The 18,003-nt window shown below is 34.7% G+C and overlaps 1 protein-coding gene across 7 annotated transcripts in view; it reads left to right on the forward strand.

The window, feature by feature from the left end:
- LOC149568150 (uncharacterized) overlaps positions 1–18,003 on the forward strand; it is a 69,297-nt gene that overhangs the window by 24,318 nt on the left and 26,976 nt on the right. For 2 of the 7 annotated variants that reach the window (XM_089821152.1, XM_089821150.1), the window contains exon 2: positions 10,401–10,471. The exons of 2 other annotated variants lie outside the window; for them this stretch is intronic. The gene's annotated coding sequence lies outside the window, so the exon portion shown is untranslated. Of the gene's footprint in view, positions 1–10,367; positions 10,472–18,003 lie in introns of all 7 variants that reach the window. 3 more of the 7 variants (XM_089821147.1, XM_089821146.1, XM_089821149.1) reach the window with 2 other exon arrangements.

The raw sequence follows: 18,003 nt of genomic DNA on the forward strand, positions 1-18,003 counted from the left end.
CGCTTCCTTGCATGTAGTTACGTATGGTGGAAATTTGCTTGTTATAGGGATTAATTGATTTCACACTACTTGTTCAATCTTTGCTTTGATTTTTGCTCATCCCCTTGGTGGAAAAATGACTTGGTTTTGTCACTCTACTCTCTGAATGGAAGATCAACTTGAATATGGATTTTGTGATTTACTCAAGATTGTTCCATCTTTGTACTCCTTGCTTATCAATGTCTCACACAATCACTCGTGCAAAAGAGAAGAAGACATGATATTAATGAACCTGTAAGGAAATTAACTTCAGACCCTTACTTCCTTGATTTTACCACTAATTTGGAGCTTTATGACTTAGAAACAATCACCTCGAAAGCTACAAATGAAACTTGGAACCAAATATGGGAGATTACAAATTTTAAAGTCTGAAGACAAGTTTGAAAGTCTGAGGACTTGTCTGAAGACAAACCAATTTAGGAACAAAAAAGTAGATTTTTGCTGCTATGGATCTGGAAAAAATCAGACTTTTAGTAGTCATGTATTTTGGAACTTGTTGGAAGACACGTCTGAGGATATGGTCTGCAATAAGTCATAATCAGATGGATAAGGCATTATTAAATCAGGACTAAATTGACCCATTTAGACTTCCACATGTAAAGACCAGACCTTTCCATTAATGTATGATTTCTGATTTTTCTATGAAAATCAAACTTTCTGGAGGTTTTCAGATTTGAGTCTGTAGATTCATGCATTCTCAGCCTCTTGGCATCCCCAAATTGATCTTGTAATTCAGATTTCTGCCCTCCAATGAACCTGCAATGAGACTTGAGATGATTTGGTGGGTGAAAAAATTTCTAATAATTTCTTGCAGAATCGAACCTTATAGGAAAACTTCAAATTTAGATCTGAAAATATTCATGTCTTCCATTAACTTATTGCTTGGATGCTTACCATGATCTTGGAAAACTCTGATTTCCTCCCCTTTACACTTTTTTTTTTGCAATCTGATTTTTTATCCTCATCTGATTTTTGCTTTCTTGCTGGGTTCAAATTCCAGCTCTTTTCTACCTTGGATGACTTTCCAGTGGGCTCTTTGGCTCTAGCTTTGACCAGTTATTGAATATGAAGTCAATCAACCATTCACTTTTGTATTTTTTGGTTGCTGCTGGAGTTCTTATAAAGTTTTGGATTGAACTATCACACAGCTAATGTGGGATTAGAAAACACCACCTTGAAACATGTTTAGGAGGTAATCAATTTATTTAATTTCCATTAATAATTATATTTTATTTCACCAAAGGAAAATTAACCAGCTTAGGGACTCCACAATCCTTCAAATTTGCCTTGTTCTCCTTTAAATAATCTTCCTTGTCCATAGACGAGAGAATTGACCATTAGAGGAACTAATATAATACCAAATCTTGACATTTCCGCTTAGAAAAAAGTCCTCAAAGGGAAAAACGACCCTCATTTGAACTTGGGGAGATTTTATGTTCATCTAGATTTTCCTGACTTAGGAGCTTGAAGATTTTCAAAGTGTTGGAGGGGAAAAGTCATCTTCATTTGGACAAAGCGGAAAATCCATACCCATCTGGATAATGTAGTTGCCTAAAAAATTTACTAAGTCCAAGGGGAAAACCACTCTGCATTTGGACTCTTCACTTTTTTCCATGTCCTTAGGATTTTGATAGGGAAGTTCGACCTCCCTCTGGACAAACTAGTCCACCACTTAGTTTTTAATCACAAATGTCTCTTTAAAGTGGGGAAATTCACGCCTCATATAAATTTTCATCATTTTAAGTTCGAAAATTCATGCCTTACCCGATTTTTCATCATTCAATTTGAGAAATTCATGGCTCATTCAGATTTAATGCATTTTAAGCGGGGTAATTTTATTTCCATCTGGGTCTTCATAATTTTAAGTGGAGAAATTCTAGTTCCATTCAGATTTTATGCATTTTACTTAATAAGATTTGATTTTTATTAGTGTTTTCACATTTTAAGTATGAAAAATCAATTTTGATAAGGATTCTAAGACACTTATAGACTGTTTGACTAGCCAAAATTTTAACGTACTTAGAATTTTTAGCCCAACCCATTACAACTTGTTCGACATAACCCCAATTTGAACGTCTCAATCTGCATTCACAACTTGACAGCTTGATTTTCAACCACTCAATCTTTTAAAGCTCTAAATTGCCACTTTAATTACCAAAACCTAACAACTATGAGCGAAAAGAGGGGGTCCCCACTTGCAAGGGGGTGATGGTGTGAAAACCTTACATCATCTAACACCCACACAAAGAAATGATGTCAAACATTTTCGAGAATAAAACTTGTTTGGAACCAAGAATTTTTTAATTAATCCTTTATGCATTCAAAATGGAATAATCCATGAATCGAGCCAAGAACCTTAATTTTTAGTTACCCACGTGTGTGCAACTGCATTCATTTCCCCTTCAACAAGAACATGAAAAGCCTCTAAGATCCATTTTAATTAGCTATTTGACATCCATACTTCAATAGCATCTTGGATAGAGCTTGACTGCCATTTAGGCATCCATAGCCCTGATCAGGTTATCATTGTGATTTCACCACGAACATTTCTCTACTTTCAATAGATATGCATTTAATTGTACCACTAGGGACATTCACACACCCAAAGCCATAATGCCTTCAACTTTTATTTCTTTTCTCTCATTTTTAGATCTAGGTTGGAGAGCCGAAATTTGGGATCAATGGGGAGCATATCCACTGCCTAAACCAACTCACTTGCCTACCATTAACACCTATCTGATATTGCTTGATTATCAAACTTCATTTTGGTTTATAAGTAGTGAAGTTTATAATGGGTTTGGAGAAATCACTATGGTGCTGAAGTAGGTGTAGGATCTTTCACTAATTCCAACTTCTACTTGAAGACTCCCAATGATCTTGAGTAATCAAGTGTGAGTAAAATGTTGTAAGTAAAAGACTTAGGCACTCAAATAAAAACAAATGACTCCATTCCAAATTTAGTTTAAATCCTCTTAGCATGATGATGTTACTAGGAACAATCTCCAATTCAAGAGATCCTCATAGAGAGATATCTAGGAAATAATGTGAACAAAAGCTATAGGGAGAACACAAGAATGTGCTTTGTATAATACATCGCCTTTCTCACAAATTGGGATCCCTCTAAACTTAGCAAAGGAGGAACACCTAAACAAAGGAATGAAACAACTAAGCGACCAAACTACTTGGGTCAAATGACTCGAGTAAAACCTACAAATGGACTCTCTAAAGAAAATAAACTAAAGGCTTATACTACTAAAATAAGAGCCACTAAAGATCTTAAGTCAAATGTCTTAAGAAAAACTAATCCCTTAGCTCCTAAGACAGCTATACTAACTGACAAATATGAAACCTATTCTAACCCTCTTGAACCAAAAGGTCCAAGACAAACCTACTCTTATTATGTATAAGACTCTAAAGCAATAATACTCTAAAAAATGATATATACACATGATGTAACATGGTTTGTCAAAATGTTTAAGAGCAACAAGGGTTGGGTCATGATTCTTAGTCTTACAAACTCATCCTTGTGCTCGAAGAAAAAAATTACTAGTCCATTTTCAAACTCAGGAAAATTACAATATAAAATCAATAGTTGAGGCAATTCATATGGCCCATGATCAATCCATGAACAAGCTATCCTTCCTAAATTTCCATAATTAAATTAAAAATCATCATATCTTTCGATAGTAAAAGCAAGGAAAGATACATCTTGGTGTTTTCCAAATGGAAGTTCCTATTCAAGTCTTTGTTGATTGTTGCCAACTTTAGGAGGCTGAAGTTGGTGATGAATCCTTCCACTGACATCAATTTCATACTCATGAGAAATCAAGGTAGAATCTATTGCAAAGTCAGGTCCATGGAATATTGCTCCCAGTAGCTTGTCCTTTTGTAACACAAACTACACATACTTGTGAATCTCTTTGGGCATATCCTCAAAAATCAAGGATTCCTTGATGAAATAATCTTTAAATATCTCTCCAAGTTCAAATGCAATATCAAATTGTAGCACCCCCTCAAATTGTCCTTCATCATCTTGCTCCATGGTAGCACTTCATTCATCATTTGCATATTTTTCACATTCTCATCAAGGGTACATGAAACTCCATTATCTAACATGAGATTACCCATTGATTCTTCTTTAGGAACATCTTGCAATTCCTCTCTTGGATCTGCATCAAGTATGGTGTCCTTAAAAACTAAGGTTTCATAGATAGGTGGATCTTCAAATGTCTTCATGAGTTGATCATCGAATGGCATCTCAAGTTGCAATATATCTCAAGGTTGAAGTTGATGGCGGACCATTCCTCTTGCAGAATTTTTTTTCGTCTTGAAACATCAATTGCAATGACTCTTGCACTTATTCCATGCTATCTTGTAGCACCCCACCCCCCCTCCCCAAAAAAAATGTAGAAGAGATGATGTCTTGTAATGTCTTGTGAAATTGTTCTTAATATTTGGATCCAATTAGGATATCTTGAAGTTCATTATTCAACTTTTCCTCTTGATTATCTTCATCTCCAAGAATAATTCAAACCTTTTGCAGTTCACTCTTAAGAACTTTTTGTATCATGAATGAAAGTTCACCAAGGAGTTTCTCTTCAAATTGGTGATGATTTTTTTTAGTTTTTTACCCTCGAGAGTTTTTGAATGTTTATCTTCACTTGCTATCATTTCTCTTCCTTGAATGTATTCTATTGCTTCCCTGATTTCCTTGTCAACGCCTTCCTCTTATGGAGTAATGTGTTAAGGTTAATCTTTCACTTGATTGTCTTGGTCATTAAGTCCGACCATGCCATCTTCTTGCAAGTTATTTTCTTCTTCGTCAAATGAAGATGCCATATGCTCATCTTTTGGTTTCCAACTTGAGTGATGAATGTTATCCTCATTGTCTTTCTTTGATGCCAAACTCATTTGTTCAAGGTGCGACTCCAAGTCCTTTTTGTATTTGGTAGTTCAAGATTAAACCATCTCATTTCACGTTTGGCTTACTTTATGATATCATGGCATTGTTGACTAGTATATTCTGCATGTGCCACATTGTGCAGTCTGCGCCAAAAAGAGAGCAATATATCTTCCACATATAGTTCCTCCTCACTTAATTGTATCTTGATCATTTCCTTAGAATTATTTGCAAACATATTGACTCAATCATGAGATGCAACAAATGGGACTAGCTTGAAGATATCCCCAAAAAACATCTTCCTATGTAATACCAACTCCACTCTTGACAAAAATATCAAACAACTAAGCTCACTATGCATGGTCGTCCCTTGAATTTTGCACTCGCAAGGTGATGTTGATTCAGACAAATTATGTGGATATAATTGTCATCCAAAGCCCTCTCAAAATCAAGAAATATCAATTGGATGAATACCTTGACCATGGAATTGTTACTCATCCATTGAGAAGCCTTTTCCCCCTTTTTGTTTTGAATTTTCTGAATTTTCATTTTTTTTGGATTTTTTGAACTTTTGAAGAGATCTCTCATATCTCAAATATAACTTGAAAGCTCATTCTTGTTGATAGTTCTGTGAATAAACTTTGTTAATGCTCTCCTCCTAGCACCAATTTTGTTGATGTGAGTCTTGTTCCACTACAACATACAAATCTGAAGACATAATATTCCAAGATGAAATACCAAATTTCTAGCTCTCTTTTGAATAAGGGTGTTCGCATGTTAAACAATGTAGATGAATTGTTTGATCAAATGAGACAACCTCAAGGTTCCTTCTTATTGTGGACTTTTAGTTAGTTATTTTGATGTGATATGTTGATTATCACATAGGGACTTACATTATTCATTCAATGGATATAAACTACTTCAACTTCTTCTAACCAAACAAATTATAAAGGGATACGGGTTTAGAGAATCTAATCTAACTTTGAGAATGTAACTCAATGTTGATGATGGAGTAGCCTCTAACCATTCCTTGCTTGGCCATGCCAGTTAAAAATAGGGGGGTGCTATCTTCTAAGGATGCGAGAATAGTTTTCACAATGTCAATACTCATTCAAATACCCTATTAAGGCGCAATCTAAATAAATATTTCCAATAGAAGTTGAACACATGCAATTTAAGCCCATACTAACCTTATACTGTTACTTACCATCAACAAGTAGAAAATGGTATGGACACTAGCTCTATCATTTATCATCATTCAAGAATATCTTTCATTTAACTACTTCTACTTCTATTCAACATGAAATAAAATCCCTATCCTAAAGGAGGAAATGAAGAAATCATGCAATACTCCAAAGAAACACAAGTAATCCATCATGAAGACCAACGATGAATTACCAATTACCTTGATAGCATTATAGAAACAATTCCAAATGTCTCCTCTTACAAATGATAGGATTGAGGTTTATATAGGAACTCTATATACAATGAATGACCAAGATTGATTTGAAACAAATGGCCTAGATTGATCCTTGACAAACCCTAATTAGGGTTGCTATAATTACTAAATACATAGCCAATGATAATTGGGCATCATCATTTGGGCCAATGAGAAAATTACTTGCCATATCCCTTTGAGCACGAACCAATGAGAAAATAATATGTTCCACTTCCACATGTCCATTTGTGAATGATTTTGAATGGATGATCTTGGAGCTCTCTGATTGGTTGAATGATGACTGGAGGCCACCTCAACTTGCTCACCTTTGATCCTTGTTTCAATTCTTCTTCTTTCTTTAGGAAATTCTCTCATTAAACTTGTTCTTGAAATTGCTCTTGATATCTCAATTTTCTTGAAGTGATGGGTTTCTATATATTGATCATAGACTTGTAAGTTTTGATTTTCATGTCCTTGAACCCTTGATGATGGCTATCTTTGTCGATTGTAGATCTTTCTTCCTTGCATAATTTGATCATCCTTGTGTGGTGAAGTCTTATTCTTTCATTGAAAAGCCCCCATTAAAATCTTGTATAGTGTGCATGCTTGTAGATTTTTTTTAATAGTTTGTGCCCCTTTTTAATTTGAAGAATGGTTCTATGATACATTTTGTTTTGGTTTTGGTTGATAGCTATGCTCCATGTGGACGCATCCTTGGGGTTTTTTGACCCACTTCCATTCTTGGTGTTGGTTCCCAAAACAACACATTGGAAATCCTATGAGCTTGCCTAACTCAGTGTTTAGATTTTACAATTGATTTGGCCAATGAATGGAAATGATCGATTACGATCCTCTTCCCATGCTCTTTAGGCTCTTCAGGACTAAGGCCGGTGTACCTATACTTTAACACTATCTCCTTGTTAAAGCTTTTTATAGTAGATTTATGACTGTGTTTTAAACTTTTTAGTTGATCTCTCAAGATGGCAAGAGGGGTTTGAGGGAGATTGAATTGTTGGCTTTACAATTTATAAATTACGAAACTTGTGTTATGAGTATTCTGAATGCTTCTTTGATTTTGATTGCGTGTTTATAGTGAATGCTGGTTATTGCTTCCTGTTTGTAATTTTCTTAGACAAAGACTTCAATTTAAGATGATAGACCAATGCCTTTTTTTCTATTGGGCAATAGAGTCAGTTCCTTCCTTAATGCTATGTATGAGTAACTGAGACAAAGAACACATGAATGCTCCTATCAACTGCTCCTCTTTGTTGTCTTTGATTGTTTTATCACACCACAATCAGTCTTATTGAATTTAACCCAAGCTTAATGAGATCAATAAGATAGAATTACTAATGCCTTATTCTAATGATCAAATTGCAGAAAAAGGGGAATAATTTCCAAACACAGAGATTTAAAGCAGCTTTATCTTCTGGAGATAAAATCACAAAGGGCTGATCAATCTGGAAGGATGAAATCCACAACTCTAAATTAGAGAAATACTAATTTATATTAATGCTTCAAAAAGTCTTCTGTAGAATAAATCACTTGTAGAAAGTGCAGTAGAAGTTTTTGATATGATTTACATTGTGATATCATTGATTAAAATCTGATTTCGTCTCTCATTACATTTTACACCACAAATAAAAATGTGGTTGAATAGTTTTCACACCCTTTTAGGGTGAAAAGATACCACTCTATTAAAAACCTTTTTGAAAAACTAATCAACTAATTAAATAATAACTACACATCTTCTGGATTTGGGTTTGGTTGGCAACCCAAAACACCTCGCACAAGCCTAAGATTGGATTGTAAGCTTGAAAATTTGATTTTTTGAACTGGGCCTTTTTTAGATTTTCAATTTTCGATCATTATCATCCTCCGTTGATACCATTTTTGCGACAGGTCGAAATTCCAGCACCTCTGAAACCTTCACCCACAAAATTCTGATTGTTCATGTCACAAAGCTTCTTTCCTTAATCCTTCAGATTTGAATTGAAAATAATATAGTGTTGTATCCCATGTAATGTGATTTATCATCCCATCAATTATTGTGCATGGAGTTTAGGAGGCCATTTTTAGGGTTTAAACATTATATGGAACTCCAAATTTTGCCAGAAATATAGAGCTCCAATGCTTGGTACAGTACAGGGACGTGGGACGTCATTTTCCCATCCCCCCACCTTTATACCCTTTTCTGCAAAATTCAGAAATGTTCCCTGAAATGGCTTTGAGAGTGGTTAGGGATGTAGGGAACGATGAGAAGTTCCCTATGGCCTAGGCCATTTTTGGATAGCTGATTTTAAAAAATTAACACGTTTTTAAATTTGAAAAAAATGGTGTCAGGCCACGAGGACACCCAAACCACATTTAACAATACCAAAATCTAATCTAAGCATAAAAGAACCAAAAAGAAGAAAAATAAGTATATTTTCACATTCTCAAAGGAGACTAGCAGCAAGAGGAGCAGCTGGTCAAGGAGTGAACAACAGTTGAAAGAGGATGTTGGGGCATCAAATCTATTTGATTTAGACTCTTAGACCTACCATCTACTGATTATTGACAGTTATATATTATTATGGTCTTCTATGTTTACTATTTAGTAATTTAATTATAGTATCTACATTGTAATATTTTATGTCATTTCATGCTCGAAACTTGGAACCTTTGGGGATTCTTTGTTATATGTATCCCATATATTGATACTAAAAGCGTTTGGATTTTGTTAATTTGATAATCGATACATATGTGAAATCTCAATTCAAGTTTAATGCTATGTATTAAGCTTCTAATATGTCTATGATGAATGCTTTATCAATGTTATGATATGCATATTTGAAATTTCTCTCTTTATATAAAAATATCCTTATTTTTTCTAATAGCCATCCACTACCGTCCACTAAATATTGGCCGTAAAGAGTACCCGAACAGGAGACATGTCCCACCGTCCCCTGCCATCACTATCTGTGAAACTCCATGGAGCATATGTTGTCATGCAAAGGATGGATTTAAAAAATAACAGAGTTAAGAATCTCAAGTGTTGGGATTGAATAATTCATGTGGTTCTGCATAGTCAGAGGTCCTTAGCCATCGTAAACTCAAGAATATGACATTCTTTGGCGGAATGTTCCATACACTTGTGATGAGCACAATACTTTTTCCATTATCAAGTGAAGAAGCTGAACTCTTAGTTCAGCCATTCTATGAATGCCTTCTATTATTTGATTATGAGATGGCTGAGACAGAGGATGTAGCAGGGGTAGAAGATGCATTCCTTGTCTGGGATTCAAAAGAATGGTTTTTTACTTTTTAGGCTCCTTTTGTTGCATGGTCTCCATATAAGTGCAGTCTATGCACATTGAAAATTTGTCACTCTAGTCATTTGCTGATTCAGGCTTTTAATTACACTGGCATGAAATTTCTGACTCAGTGAGGAAGGACATTTTTAGCATAATACCCTGGTGTACATATGATGTTTTATAATTACAATGCTATTATATATATAATTTAAGGCTGTAATTTTTTTCGAAAAGGGCAATTATGGTGTTGTAGTAGCCAAATTTGGAGCTTAAAAGTTACATCAATCATCATCATCTATTAAAAAACTTGGACAAAGAAAATGGCCCATATATTTGATGTAATTTCAGAAAGACAGTTGCAAGTAGTATCCATATGTAAATCAGAGTTATTTTTTATTATAATCCTTTGGAGGCTGTCTCATTTATTATGAAGTGTCTCACCAGTTGTTTTACATCGTAATCTCTTATAACCCATAGTTAACAAACAAGTATTTATTATTAAAGCTTTCAGATTTGTCTATATAAATTGTCATGTTACCAGTAAGATAAGGATTTCTTTTTAGAGGTGGCATTTCATTTATTTGTGATACATAAACTTTTGCAGATTTCCATAAAGAGAATAGTTATAATACTATTAGTTTTTGATACACTTATCTTTGTTGTCTTACCAAGGAAACTAAGTTATGCATTTTAGTGCAGGTGCATGTAATGATATTTTGACACTCAGAAGCTTGCTTGCTGATTTTTTAAATATAGTTTAGCATATTGATTAATACATTTCCTATCAACTGAATCAAGGTATGCTTAGTTTCATATTTCTTGTAAATTTTATGCTTATTTTTTTGTATGTAAAGGCAAATCCAAACTAATATTAATGCATAGATCAATATATCATACTTAGTGCTTAAGGTACCTGTGGTTAAGGAACCCAGATCCAAGCAGCAGAAAATCCAAATTTTTTTTGAAATAACTAAGGTGCACAAAACATCACAGGAGGCTTAATTTGACTCTTTTAACAAGTGAATTCTTGCTTTCGCTTTCTTTATAATGATTTGCCAGTTTGGGTTGGGGTTCAAAGTCCAGGAAGTCAATACAACTGTTTTGTTTTTACTGGCATTGGTTATGGGTTTGTGTTTTTCTATATTTATGATTGCCCCTAACACCCCCCCCCAAAAAAAAAAAAAAACCAAACTTTGTTAAAATGTGAAAAAAGAAAATACTTAGAAAATTGTTAATTCATTGATCTGTCAAATGTCAATACAAAATGAAAATTGCAATAAAAAATCTTCATTTTTCTCTTCATTAAGAGCATGGAAGTCAATGTTGGGTGTCAAGATATCGATCAGCGTTGATGCACAAATTCAGTAATGAATATTTATAATATGGAGAATGCCAGTAAGGTCTTAAAAAGAGATTAAATGATGATAAACTAAAATTAACTTGAAGTTTAGTCGTAGTTAAAGTCATAGGGCATATGAAGGGTTACGATTATTGGAGAAAAAGGTATGTAATGAATCCAAAAAGTTGAAGGAAGGTTCATCATTAAATACATTTTATTACTACTTATTACTCCACATGGACTCTGAACTGTGATCCAGCAATCTGAGGATGAACCTCTCAAGGAAACTAGAGAACAAATAACCCCTAATTTCCATTGCTAAGTTAGTGGATAATTATTAATCTTCCATTTTGATGAAAGAGATGACAGCAATTATTTTATCAACACTTTTTATTGTTAATTATCCCCTAATTGGCAACGCTTTTTATTTGGCACAATTCTTTTGGATAGAGGTGTAAACGCAGAGAGGAAAGAACTAGATACCTAGATATAACTGTATACAAAATATATTTAATGGATTACTTTTACATTGCAGTGCAATGGCTTTTTACAGCCTTGTAGAAACTGCCTATGGGAATAACATCCCACATATTAACATTCAACTAACATATTATTTATTAATTAAAACTACTAACTTAAATGCAAATTAATGCAATAATCCAACATGAGGATGAATCATTCTTTTTCTCTCACTTAAAATGTCGAAAATACTCTTGTTTGTTGATATTGTTCCTTTGCCAACCCTTTTTTACTAGGTTGTCGATTTAGGCATGACTGCGAGTATGGGACATAGAATCAAGTACAACAGTAAGGTGATTTTTTCCATTGGATAATGACATGCACTCCATATTGGAAAACATAAGAACAATAACAAAGGTCAAGGAACTGAGGAGTGAAGATATGATTGTTAGAGTTAGTGAGCCACTCATGTCCAAAATCTTTCTGGTCCTAAGATGGAGGTTGTAGTGAACGAAGACAAGATTATTCAACCTTTCCAAAGACAATCTATTATGCCTCTCCAAGATGTGCTCGAATATGGACCAACTGTGCTCACATCTAGAAGCGCTGCATGGCTGACTCAAAATACAGATGGCAGGTTTTTGAAGGTTTGGGGCTGTAGGGCCAAACATTTCCCATCATCTATCTGAAATAAGGAAAAGAGAAAAAACCAATCTCATTGCCAACTTTAAAGATGGATTATAAAATGAAAATGCATAAACCATAGACTTAAAGAATCTTAACATATATTTGTACTTGGTTCCAATGTTGTTTGAGTGTCTCTGCACATCTTGCTTTCGAAAATCACCCCTTGTTCATCATTATATGCATCTATTTCTTGCATTGTAGATGTGCCTTCGCTAGACCTCTTTTGTAGCATTGTATATAGGCCACAAAGATCCTCCTCATCCGCCTAGAAGTAATCAAGGAAACAAAATGACAGATTGAGGAAATAAGTTGCTGCATGGATGGGCTTGTGAAGCTGGTTTTTCCATCTCCTATCGATGATCTCTCAAACGGGGCCATACTTATCCTCAACTTCTTCATACATGGATCTAATGGCCTCCTTGACCCTATCCATGCCCTCATATATATAGCCCATAAAGGTCTTCTCCCATTAACAATTCCTAGTAGAACTACAAAGGGCTTAGTGACCCACATAAAATGTTGACAAAAAACAGTCAAGTCACAAGTGTGCATTAAAAATTAAAAATAAGAAAAATCACAAAGTTGCAAACAAAATAAAAATATACTTGCATGGTCTTTGCACAAGGGGTCCAGAAACCCAACTCATAAAAAATACAATCTGTCACATCCATCCTTGTAGTGGTTGTAGCATAGGATGAGGCAATGCAGTCCTCACCAACAAATATGCATCTCAAAGCTGCCTTTGATTTCAACAAGGATTTTAGTTTGAGGAAACTCGAGGCCAATCTTGTGATACCATGATGAGTCAACTCCTTTTTCCCTGTGTATTGCCTCATCATGCTAAGGACCAACACATGTATGCAGATGAACTTGTAGATGTTTTTAGCCTTATCAACACATGATCCGACCCATTCAAGCTTGTTAGTATCCTCTAACATGAGGTCAAAGTAACAAGTCACACATGGAGGCCAATTTTTTTTCAGGTGTCCCTCCATCAAAAGTTTACGTACAACAATTTTTAATTCATTAGAAATATGTGTTAAGAAAATTCTAAATAGATTCATAGATGTCTCTCCATCAGAATTTAAAAAATAAAAAAATTACCTATGGCAACATAACTTGCTTTTGAGGTGGGTTCCCTTTCTATTGAGGTGGAAGGGAGTTAGGGTGGGAGATTGGATGTGGAGAAGTTCTCTTCCTTAAATATTCAGCTGGTGCTAAGAATATGTACTTTAAGATGGCCGAGTATGTTGTGCTTAAAGATTTCTGCTATTTTTTGGGGTTGGGAGGCTGCCCCTCCTTTTTCTCTATGATCTAGTGGATCTTGTTGGGTCTTGATTTGCCATTTTGGGCATATGTTTGCAGCCCATGCTTTATTCTTTCTATCTTCTTGCAGCTGTCCTTCTGGTGGCCCTTGGCTGGATTTTTACTGCTGATCTATTGTTGAATATGTATCTGCAGCATTTCAGTTATGTCGGGTTTCAAATCCCTTATAAAATCTAGTTGTATGGGTTTTAGTGCCCCATCAAAACCTATTTTACTTAATAAAAAAAAAACTTGTTGCATTATCCGTCACCACCTACACCACATTTTCTTCCCCCATCTGTTGTATGACTTCCTCAATAGCCTCACATAAGTATGTGACATTCTTCACATAACAGGAACTATCAATGGACTTCAAGAACATAGTGAATCTTGAAAATAAAGGAAAATAATTATCAATATCATGGATCAATCAACAAATCAAATATAAATTATTCAATGCATTTAGGGAACTAGAATGATCAATCACCTCCGCAGGAAAGAAGAAAATTTAGGAGTGTTCTATTCCTCCAATCCGTCCAACCATCTATCGTGATGGTGCAACCCTTTTGGCTCTAAGAGTGGCTGTGGTCCTCTGGCTCAACTTTCATATCATTAACTAATTCTAACAAGAGGGGACCACTTAACATTACTAGGGGCTTTGAAACTCACTCCACAAATGGTTATGGAATCTAGCTTGCCTTGCCAATAAGGAGACTTGTCACAAATAGATTATGATTAGTCATTAGACAAAGTAGAGTTCAATTTTAAACTATAAATTTTAAAATTAATTTTAAACTTAAAACTATCAAATAAAAAATAATTATTTGGCTGCAACAAATGGAATGTTGCAAATGTACCACTTGCAAATATGTTTCCATGCAACATCATGGACCTCCTTTTTCCAACCATAGTTACACCACCTTGGGGGATGACAAAATGGGGGGACAAAGGGGCCTTAATTTGGGGATAGTAGGGGGATAGGGTAGCGGGGGATGGGGGGGGGGTTGTATATACTATACATATGGTACTTAAAATGCTAGTTATAAAAAGATACATTGCAATATAAGATATAAAGATGTAAAAGAGTAAAAACTCGAATATTGCATTGAATTGGAACATTGAATATTGAACATAAATAGTCAAATCAGCAAATAGTCAACATCCAGATGTCCCCCACAACCTCGGTGGAGGTGGGAGGTGGCGGAATCTGGTGGTGTTGTTGGGGATAGGGGGATAGAGTCTCCAAGTCCGTGGTGCATCCTCGTCTTCGAGACGTGGGGCAAAATGGGGGGGGGGGAGGGGGGGGCATTTCCATGTTACTATGGTTCCAACCCATGATCTCAAGCAAAAGGTGTGCACAAAATTGAAAATAATTGTCCAACTTCAATTTGCGGACTTTAGGGCTCTAGATGGAACACCAGTAGAAGCACTAGCACTAGGAGGAATGGAAGGCATGGAAAACCTTATTCAACTAAGTCACAAGGTTTGTCAAATTTTTGGCTTCAGGTTTGAAATTCAGTGAACCCATAAAAAATGAAAAAAACTTGCTTGAATTTGGCCAAAATTCGTATACCAGTAGTGTAGTTGTCATTTTCTAGTTTTGGTCATGTTCGTTGGGGCCAAATCTATATGGCCTATGGATCATGCATTGTGGTGTAGCCAAATCTAAACAGTGTGTGCTGGTTTAGCCTGTCATCCACCTAGGCTGGACTCTACTCTCAGTACACCAATGTGGGTGATGGGAAGTTCTGTGTTGCCAAGGGTGCCACAGCAATGGTGAACATGCAGGTTGCAAGGTCCCGACAATCTCCCAGCAATAGCAACGATGATCAACAAACCTCGAGGGAGATTTTTCAGAATTTTCATTTTACTTTTAGTTTCAGTGGTTTATAACGTTATTATAATGTATGTAATTTTAATTACTTTATCACCGTTAAAACACTTTTTAATATTATCTAATTAGAAAATATTAATATTTTATGTATATTTTATTTATGCTTTTTATTAGTAAAACATTAATGTTTTGAATGTTTATCTATTATTATTAATTAATTTATTATTACTTTACTTGTTTATTAATTAATTTATTATTATATTACTTATATATATTTGAAAATCATATAAGGCGAATTTATTGTCGTTTTTAATTTTTTTTTGAGACCTTGCCAAACTTTTTCTGAACTTCATGGTTGTTGAATTTGAACTCGAACTCGAACCTTGTGACTTAGCTCTCTAACATAGCCTGCAAATGTGGATGTGGATGCAGATGTAGATGCAGTTGTGGTTGTAGATGAATGGTAGCCAATAGCATTTAACTCTTCCCATTGCCTCTTCTTAGTTTTCTTTTCTTTTGCATGTGTTTCTTGTTGGACATGATGAAACAATCTGCCTTGGTAGTTGCCAATAAACATGGGTCAACATTGTTGGCAGGTATGCCGACAATATGGTATTTAAACCTATTGATACCACCATGATAAATTTATTTACAAAACTTGCATTTTGGTTGATTTTTTGTCTACTCGAAAGGTCTTTAGTATATTTCCAAGATTCACACTTTTGAGGCATTGGGAAAAATTAATGTTTTTAAAGCTTGAAGGCTGTTGCAATAAGACAAAATTGCGAATAAAAATTACAAATTAACATTTTGTGCATAGTATTTTAGAAAAATTAGCAAATTGTACATTTTTTTGGAGAAAATTGTTTAGTTGCTAGATTCATTCTAGACATGCCGGATCCGGATTCGGATTCGTGCTTGGATCCTCTAGGATCTAGGCTACAGCCTGAGGATCCACAGGCAGAATCAAGGATCTTGCCTGGATCCTCAAGGATCCAAGCCACAACCGGATGATCCTTAAGGATTGTAATTACATTTTGTAATTCAGTAATTCAATGTGAATGTGTTGATTTTCTTTATAATCGTGAAAATCAATCAATTATCAAGTATACTAGATTCGTAGATCCATACTAGAATCATAGATTCATACTATGAAATGATTTAGTTTTAGAATTATGTAGATTTCTCTTATTTTTTAGTATAGATATATATATATATATATATATATATATATATATATATATATATATATATATATATATATATATATATATATATATATATATATACGCACGAATCCTCCACGAATCATAATTGGGAAAAAAAAAACCCGAATCCACGGATCCGATTCATGCGCCTGAATCAGATTCGCTTCACGAAAAGGAAATTTGTAAATGTATTTTTTATTTTTTTCTTAAAAAGGTCAGAAGTTTGCTATTTTTTATCGTTCTCTCATTGAAGCATGCAATTTTTATTTTAATAAAAAACATTCAAGATTTGCAAGGTTCAAAAATTTAAACAAAAAAATGGAAAATCTGTAAACATACAAAAATAGACCAACAAAATCTGCAAAATTTAACACTTACCTTTTTCAAATGAGTTGAGAAGTCTTGGAACATTTGCTATGTACTCCTTGATGCTCTTAGTACAAACCTATGCCTCCCCAATGTGGTTTTGTGGACTGCTTGATGCTCTTCTTCTGTGCTGGTTGCAAATCTATGACCTCTTGTTTTTCTTCCTCTCTCACTTTTCCTCTCTTTTCATAACAAACAAATAGAATGCCTTTTAGGGCAAAATAGAAAACATATGTTAAAAAAAGGCAAACATTTTTTGTTTTTGTTTTTCTATAGATTAAAAATGGACTTGTTGTAGCAAGGGTTTATGCTTGTCGGACATAATGGGTCATAGTGTGACCTGCTAGTTTTGCAAGCCATGGGGTCATGCTAACGTGTCATGAAAACCTGCTAACCACTCCACGGCCCATGAACTGCAATAATTTGCACTACTTGTGGCGAGTTCAGGATCACTACTTAATAGTATGAGCTTCTATGCTCTATGTTGCAATAGTTACACCACCAAAGGAAAATCCCAACACTAGACATTTGTATCATGCTAAAGTAGCAAAGCTGCATCACATTCTAAAATGACTCTTCATTTTGGTCATGGATAACAACTAAACTAACTTTGAGTTCCAAGTTCCAACTATTATGCATGAATAATGAACCTAAAATGGACAAAATTGTGGACTTTTTAAAAAAGAAATTGACATTATAACCTCTTATTATGCATTAAAAGTTTTAATAAATATTCAAATCTTAAAAAAAATAAAAATAAAAAGCTTGAAATACCAGCTTGGAGAAAAAAAATGATGACAATACAAGTTTTAGCTGAATAAATGAGGTAGGCAAATCTTTGCTTTTTTTATCATTTTTATTTGAGGGGCCCTTTTTTGGATGCCCACAGCACCAATTATGCCCCAAGTTCCTGTTGGGCAACCGAGGTGGAACCCGGGGCTAAACTGGTACCAAACTCAGACCAAGTTCGTACTTGAACTCTAATTCTAACCTCCCATGGATGAAGCCGGCAATGTAACATTTTTATTTGGCCTTAGAAAAACTCTTATTGCTAAGTGCATCATAGCTCATAGACCAGTTTATATACTAATTCTTCTAAAGGAATTTAAGATCTCTGATAGAGTAACAGAAT

Source organism: Cupressus sempervirens, chromosome 3, assembly GCF_028749045.1.
Source record: "Cupressus sempervirens isolate cs-2001-9-10 chromosome 3, ASM2874904v1, whole genome shotgun sequence".
Classification (NCBI taxonomy): Eukaryota; Viridiplantae; Streptophyta; class Pinopsida; order Cupressales; family Cupressaceae; genus Cupressus; species Cupressus sempervirens.